The sequence below is a fragment of the Triticum dicoccoides genome, chromosome 7A (genome assembly GCF_002162155.2).
Source record: "Triticum dicoccoides isolate Atlit2015 ecotype Zavitan chromosome 7A, WEW_v2.0, whole genome shotgun sequence".
Classification (NCBI taxonomy): domain Eukaryota; kingdom Viridiplantae; phylum Streptophyta; class Magnoliopsida; order Poales; family Poaceae; genus Triticum; species Triticum dicoccoides.
This window is the reverse complement of record NC_041392.1, coordinates 656,627,188-656,635,802: the sequence shown is the minus strand read 5'-3', so window position 1 is coordinate 656,635,802 and position 8,615 is coordinate 656,627,188.

The window sequence follows — 8,615 nt, the reverse complement described above, 5'->3', positions numbered from 1 at the left end:
GTGCAATTTGGTACACGAAAACTCGGTAAAAGTTTGCGAGGTTCGAATTTTCAATAAAACTATATGCACTGCATTTCGGAACGGAGGGAGCATACGACAGTTGCTAACACTCACGTGGAAGATTTGTGTGTAGGAGGAGTGGCTGTTCTGTTAAATGACAAGGCAAAACTGACACTGTCGGATGCTGATCTAACGGTCCTTACGACATTCGTCAGGAAAAGGCTTGTGGCGAGCGTTTGTCGGATAATGATTTACGGACACATGCAATGCATTGATACGTGCCCCCTCTCTCTCACGCACACGTGCCCTCACGAGTCACGACTCTCCCGAGTCCTCTCGCAGACTCGCACATCGCACCCACCGTCTATCTGCAGGTAGACGTCACACACATATGTGCTCTTCACACCGTACCCACAGAACTTCTAAAGAACAAAAGATAGTGCGCACATTTTATTTTAGCTCACACGTCTCACACTTGTACTATTACTCTTGCGGCGAACGTTCTTTGGGCATAGTACATTGTACTCTCACAAAGAGATGATGTGCACGCACGCACTAGTTCTCTCACAACCACTCGTGGGTACACGTAGGAGCGCATTTTTTTGAAGCTGGTACAACAAAATCACTCCACTATATATAAAAGCAGGAGCCTTAGCGCTTGCTTTACTAGGGTTCCTCTCATTCACTCTCTCATGCTCTCCAGATCTAAGCAGCACATAGGTGGCCACACTCTCTCTCACCTCACGGCTGGTCACAAATCCGACCGGACAACCTCGACCGGGGCTGGGGTGTAGGTGCATCATTCACGCTGTCGTCGGTGGCGAGGGAGGAGACTAACGGTTGCCCGCGCGTCCCGATCAGCGGCCGTGCCGTTCTCTCCAAGAGAGCGCCGGCTCGGGAGGGCCTCCGACCCCTTCTTCCTCCCTGCGGTATTGTGGCCAAGATGCATCCCGACGCCGTCTTTGCGACATGCTGACGACCCTCAGGTATATATTCCTTCGAAACCTGCCTTGCTCTACTGCCCCAGCTCCCTTCGTGTGGATCCTTTTCTACTTCCGTCCGCTGTTCCAAAGCCACCTAGACTTCTACTATTATTAGAAGTAAAGCTATTTCATATAGTCGACTCAAAGTGTTGGTTCAAACAGGGAAGAAAGTGGGAAAGTTGTAGCATGAATCTAGGACTTGGTTCTAAGAGGAAACGGGGGAAAGTAGTAATATCTGTCATTGTTTAAATAATCGTATTTCTTATTTGCGCAAACAGGGACGTCTGTCTCCATATCGTTTTGGGATGTCTATCTCTATATCGTTTCTATCCGCGCAATCAAAAGCACATATCTCAGTTTTAGTACAACTGCGCAAAATGACCAACACAATCTAAAAGAAGCTGATTCGTACGTTTTACTTCCTGATTGCAGTGCAGGGATGAGCGAAAACAACTGCATCCTAGTCCGGAATGCACTTTCTACCAGTTCATCCATGGACCAAGGACTAGCTAGCACGGCTGCACGACGGTTTTTTGGGTAGGTGCGCAGACAAGAGGCATTGTGGTCTGCTTATTTCTACAAATAGCGGTGCTTAAATTTAGTGGAATGTACAAGCATTTCAGCTGGTCAGTACACTGCATTGTTCAGTTCAGCATTCAGCTAAGAACACAATTATAATTGGTTATTCTGGAATGAGAGAACCTAACCCTGAATGGTGGCAACAATAAAAAACCAGAGTGAACTCCAGGAAATTTAAGCCTGCCGGGAGGCCCTTTGCTCAGAGAGAGGCCTTGCTTGTTTTTTCCTGATTTGTAAACCTTCTCACAACTTTGTCTTTTGCTGTGAACTAGTATATGTTTGTTATGTTCTATGAATCATTGAGATGTATAAAATTGCTTAACTTATGCTTTTCAAGTTTTTTATGAAGACAAGTTTAATGTGAGTGTTCCACATGAGCGCTGGACTAGCGTGTGAACGTTTGGAATTTATTACGTTGTGGCCTCAATTAACTGCATGAACCACTCTAACAAGATACATAGTTGCCTATATGTCAGACATCAAATTGTTGATTGTTAGCTGGTCGATAGCCTAGTGTTGAAGCGAGCTGAGCCAATGTGCCGTGTTTTGCACAACTGCTTACAATGGGGTAGCACCAACAATGTTTAGAAGTACTTATGTATATTTCGGCACACAGTTCTCGAACGAGTGCTCTATTTCATCAAAACACACACTTCTCGTATGATAAACCGTGACAACTTATGTCTTACCATGCCATATTCATGAAAAAACTAGTGAGGACGCATCTGTTTCGGCAACAATTATGATGGTTCTCACATGATTCACGGGCACACAAAAGTAGCAGCAGTTCCCATAGATGGATTCAAACAGAGTACTAGCCCAGAGGGGTCGATAACATGCAAGGTTCGGATAATTAGACACAATCCAAACTACTATTAAACACTAGCTGGGGCAACTATTTCATGCCTCGATCTAATTTGGGCTAGACACAAGACGAACCTTGCCATGAACATCATCCGCCTCATAGCAAGTGACATGTACAACCACACAATCCTTGTCTGCATCAGGGCTCTAATTGAAACAGATATAAATTCTGAATTATTTTTCAGTATAAGAACCACAAGTTATTTAAACCACTACGTATATCATGGCATCGAAGCTAATAAAATTTTGCATTATTAATCACCATGTACTTCCTTTTCTAAAAAAATCATCACACACTTAGATGAAAAACCACAATCGAGATCGGCAAAGAAGCAAATCACCTTGGGTAGCTCAGCCAGGGGGGGGGGGACACATCCTCGAAAGGGGAAAACTGCTCCTGCAGTGCCACGGGGGCTGTAACCTCAAATGAGGCGTTGACCATCTCAGTATCTGGGGTCGCCTCGGTGGTTGCCTCCATCTTCCTGGAGCTCTCTGTCTCATGGGGATCAGCCTCCCGCGTCTGCTCCAATAACGGCAGATCTTTGCCTGGTTCTCCTTGGTCCATCATGAAACTGACGAATACTAGGAGACCGCTGAAAGGAAAACACAATCGCAATGACAATGAAACAAAAAATAGAGTGAGGATCAGTTACTGCTTTGCAAAAAGTTCTTTTCTTCCTATGAATGAAAATATACCAACATCACGGATCCGCTTAGCTGCCCTTCGTTCAGAGAGAAGAACAGTGGCAGATGCAAGTGTTGCCTTTCTTGAAGATGGTGAGGGAGAAGGGGATTCAGCGAAGAGTGAAATGATGGTTGCTTCGTCCGTCAAACTTAGAGTGCGGGGAGGTGGGGTTATGTGATACGACGGCTCATTACTGCCGCGCTACGACCGGGGTGACTCTCCGCCTGCATACTGCCTTCTAATTTGGTGGATGACATTTGGGCCCGCGCATTGCATGGCCCGCATGTCGGTGAATAAAAGTATAACGGCATTCAATAGAGGGAGACGTTTCAATGACCTAGGAAGAGTTAGAAGCGGTAGAGTGTCTCCACTGTACTAGTAGTAATTGTTTTTTTGGGTAGCTGTAGAGTGTCTCGCGGGTCCTAAGACAAAACAGCCCATCCACACTAGTAAATAGTAAAATCAATTCAAAAGCCCATATATTTACTGAATGAGAGGCGCTACCCACACCCAACACACCCCCCCAAAACCTGGGTGCTCTTCTTCCTCCTCGGTCCCACCCACCTCACGTCAGCTCGCTCCACTCGTACCCCCAAATTCCTCACCTCACTCCTACAGAAAACCCCAGCTCCCCTTGTTCCTCACTTCTATAGAAAACCCCCAGCTCCCCTTCTTCTTTGCTCGCACTACAACTAGGCTCGTCATTCGTTACCCTGCTCAAATCCGTGAGCGCGACGCGACGCCCTCGAGGAAAATGGAGTCGGCTGACCCCATCGCCAAGAAAATGAGGCTCCCGCCAGCGGCGACGCCTGTTGTAAATCCCGCACCCGGCAGCGCAGGGAGAAGCGGCGACCCCGCCCCCGCCGGATCCCAGGAACCCGTAGAATCTCGGATGGACCGCATTAGCGATCTCCTAGACGCCATCCTTGGGGAGATCATCTCGCTTCTCCCCACCAAGGATTGATGCCGCACCCAAGTCCTCTCAATTCGGTGGCGCCCTCTATGGTGCGTCATTCCCCTTAATCTCGTCTGTCATCAGCTATCTCTCTTCAATGATTTTGAAATTCCCAGAGCCATCATCTCCTCCCACCAGGGCTCCGTCCAAAGCCTCTGCATCCCGTCATGCTACCTGAGCAAGCATACCATGCCCTGCACGGTGGACGCCTGGCTGGAATCCCCTGAATTCATAGAACTACAGCTGCTTGAGGTCTACTATTCCCCTGGAAATCACATAACACATACTGAACGCCATGAACTTGTGCCCTCAGCACCAATGTCCATCTCGGGGTTTTCGTCCTCTCTCCACACCGCCACCTTTGCGCAGTGCTACCTACCAGACAATCTGGTACTAAACCTTCGACTCCCATTTATCAAGAAACTTTCATTTGTGCGGGTTCGTATATCAGAGGCCTCATTGCACAACATCATCCACTCCAATTGCCCTGCGCTGGAGTGCTTGGTGCTTGTTTTCACAGTTAGAATCGGTTGTCTCCAAATAAAGTCGCCTAACCTTGTAAGAATTGGAATTTCTTTTTACGGAAGGCAGCTCATCATCCAAGATGCCTGTCGGTGTCAAAACCGACGGATCTCGGGTAGGGGGTCCCGAACTGTGCGTCTAGGCGGATGGTAACAGGAGGCAGGGGACACAATGTTTTACCTAGGTTCGGGCCCTCTTGATGGAGGCAAAACCCTATGTTCTGCTTGATTGATATTGATGATATGGGTAGTACAAGAGTAGATCTACCATGAGATCAGAGAGGCTAAACCCTCGAAGCTAGCCTATGGTATTATTGTTATATATCTCTATCGACTAGCCTGGCCTAGGTTTATATAATGCACCAGAGGCCTAGGATAACAAGTGTCCTAGCCGAATACGCCGGTGGGGGTGGAGTCCTTGTCTTGATCGCCAAGTCTTGTGGAATATTCCTTGTATGCGGCAGCTGTCCGAACTGGCCCATGAGTATGCGGCCATGGGGGTCCTCGGCCCAATCCAACTGATCGGGAGACAATGTGATGAGTACCCCCTAGTCCAGGACACCATCAGTAGCCCCCTGAACCGGTCTTCAAGTTAGGGACGCTCCTCGATTCTTCCGAACTGTTCTTCATCTTCAGTTGATGGAGTTGAAAACTGGTTCAACAAATCTTCTCATCTTCGATCTTCAGGATCGCCGAAATGCATTCGGCGAGTTTACACGTAGGGTATCCAAGGAGCCCCTTTAAGTTTCCGGCCTTTATCAATGCCTTGTTATTTTTATGCCACACCTCGGGTTTGAAGTTGTTCCCGGGAGGCAGTGTCCTCTTGCGTCCGAGCTCTAACGCCGGACTGCATTCGAGGTATCTTTTGCGGCCGAGCACCAATGCCGGACCGCTTCCGAGCTCCATTGCCGGAATGTATCCGAGCTCCAACGCCGGACTATGTCCAAGCACCAACGCCGGACTGTATCCGAGGTCCAACGCCGGACTATATCCGAGCTCCAACACCGGACTATATCCGAGGTGTCATATCACCTTGGTTCAAAAAAGTTGAAGGAGTTTAGCCGAGATTAATGCCGTAAATGCCCTCTATGGAGCCATCCACTAGCGCCCGAGCTTTATGCCGGACTGCTTCCAAGGTGGTGCACCACCCCGACTGTGGGCCAATTTTTTGTCAATATTTTTTATTATTGCAATTTATTCTATGCCGAGATATATGGCCAGTAGCACTCAAGGTGTGTATCTTCTAAAACCCGAGATGCACCTGAAGGATGACGTAAGACCGCTGATCCCAGTAGCCGTTGAGACTCAGGTTCATTTGCAAAATCGGCCTGAGGATCAAGTCCTAGCTCGGCAGAATACTTCGGGACACAAAAGGCGGCGTGCTTAGTCCTCGAGACTCAGGTTGGGTGCGGCCGACCAACCCGAGGATCAAAATCTCCTCGGCAACTGTATTGCACTTAATTTTTTTTGCATTGAACAGGCAATGCAGTAGCCCCCGAGACACTGGTCGGGTGGCAACACCAGATCAGGGGATCGATGTGCCCTTTTAATATTTGTAAATAATAAGGCCGAAGCCCAGTAGCCCCCGAGCCTTAATGCAGCCACGGGTGGCCAAATTAAGGATCGATATCCATAGTAAAATCACAAATTATTGGTAATGACTCTATGTATCCAAGTACTTTACGTCATTAATGCTTGGATCCGCATTGTACAAAACTTTGTTGACCGACCATCAGCTTCCACCTCCTCGGCTACTAGCCGAGGAGTGTTTGTCCTACTTTATAAAGCCTTTATGAGGGCAAAGATTTACGACAAACAAGGCAATCTGCCCATACGGTTTTATGAACAAAGGTACGTAGAGAGATATGTTACTGTTTAACATAAGAAATGTCATCCAAAGAAAATAGTCCCGCTATCGGTTCCTTTATTTGGGTTGTCATGCTAAGCATGATCATGCAGCCTCAGCTCTAATGTAAGAGCATAATATCGAGGATTTAGTTTGGGAGGCCAGTTAGTAGCCCCCGGTAGTGTTCGGCGACGGTCGAGGTCAAGCCGTAAACACTTCGGCCATTGTTATGAATGGCCCGTCATTTAACACTGTCATCAGATTGCTGACCAGTTTACGCTTATTGTGACAGTCAGTTTTTGGCTTTCTCCACTCAGGTGCTTAACCATGTGAGCTGGAAGCACAATCGAAGTGGTTCTCCCTTTGCACACCTAGCCGAACAAAGTGGAACATAGGAGGCAAGTGCAGGAGCCGGGCAACCCAACTATTGACCGAAGACACAATTCGAAACCAATGCATATATAGTGAGATCTGAGAATGTTTTTGCCGAATCTATAAAGGTGTCCGGCATTGCACTGCGAGACTTGTGCTGAAAACACACAAATAGTTTCAAAGTGCCATAAGCTTGGAAAACCAAAAAAACGTCAGTAAAAACTTGACGTCCGAACAAGATCAAGTGTTCGGTGCCAATCCAAAAATTAGGGGAAAAATCGTGCTTCTGTCATGCATTAATATTAGACATCCATTCTCAAGATTTCAAGCGGGTTAGCCTACGGCTGCAACCTCCTATCACGAAGGTGGAGTGCTTCTCGTTAGACCAGTTTAGGGAACTAAACTCGAGCGGTCACTAGAGAGAAAATGGGTTATCTGGCTATTGACCACACACTCACGTCGAAAAAGGAGCGATAGAAAAAGACTTTGCAACGACCAAGAAGAAAACACATTTACAATAAAATAGCTCATATAAATTTTATGAGCCCCCAAGTGACTTGGGTAAAAGATTTTATGTATAATGATTGTATGTACCGAAGTACTTATATCATATCTTTGTTCAACCGAACTTTAAACACGTCTTAACCGACCGTCGGCTTCTCCCTCTTCGGTCAAGGACCGAAAAGTGTTATGTACTCCACCTGTTGAGAATATCGACAGTGTTTCTGATAACCAGGCAACCGGGCCATAAGGCTGTAACAGACAAAGCACGCTCAGGGAACTTATGCTATAATATTACAGACGAAGTGTAATAAGCATCTTCGAAGAAAATAGTTACCCCATCGATACCTTTCTTCGGTGCTCCTTATTACTATGAGACTTGTGCAATAGATTTTTTGTACTCATGAGTTCCGTTGTGTGCCGACCATGATTGAAAACAATAAGAGCGCTAGCTTTCGGCTTCACCCAGTCTGAGGTCAGAGCTCGGAGGACCCGGTTGTAAAGCCCCGAGACCAATGTGCCAGGTGTCTTCCTATTATTCCCTGCTGTTGCCATGTCATTTGCTTGCGTGTTGCATCTTGCCATGTCATCATGTGAATTGCATCATCATGTTTTCAAAACCTGCATTCTTCCAGGTTCCCCCAGTTCCTTCTGTTGTCCGTTCTGAGCCCAGTCACACTTGCACGCGCCCGCGGCATGTCCGAAATATTATTTTATAAGTGGCTGGAAAATGTTCTTGGAATGGGATGAAACTTGGCGTGTGGTCTTATTATAGTGTAGATAGACCGCCTGTCAAGTTTCATCGCATTCGGAGTTTGTTTGACGCCCCAACGATTAACTATAGCGGCAATATAGCTGGTCTAACGTCAGACGTTTTCGGTCTCCGAAAACAGTCGTCAGGTCTCCCTCTATTCACTTATCTCAGCTCGAGACAGTCTACACAGCCCACTACCTACCGCCAGGTCCAACCTAACCTCTCTCGTCAGCCCGCAGCCCTCCCTCGCGCGCGTCTGAAAGTTGTCCCGAACCTGACCCGGACTGTCGCCACCGTTGTGTCCGGATCATCCCCAAACGTCTAAAAAACGTCTCTGTTTTCTTATTTGGCCTCCCTAGCCTATTTTTTCCTGACTGTCTGATTTTGATCGGAGGGACGAGGTACCCCTAACTCTAGCCACCTACTATATATAGCAGTTCAATTCTAGCCCTAGCATGTCCAATCTCCACCAAATCCCCACGCCCCCACCACTCTCTCCTTTGGTTTCAGCGCCGAGCCAACCACCTTCCCTCTCAGATCCCCCCCCCCTCAAAA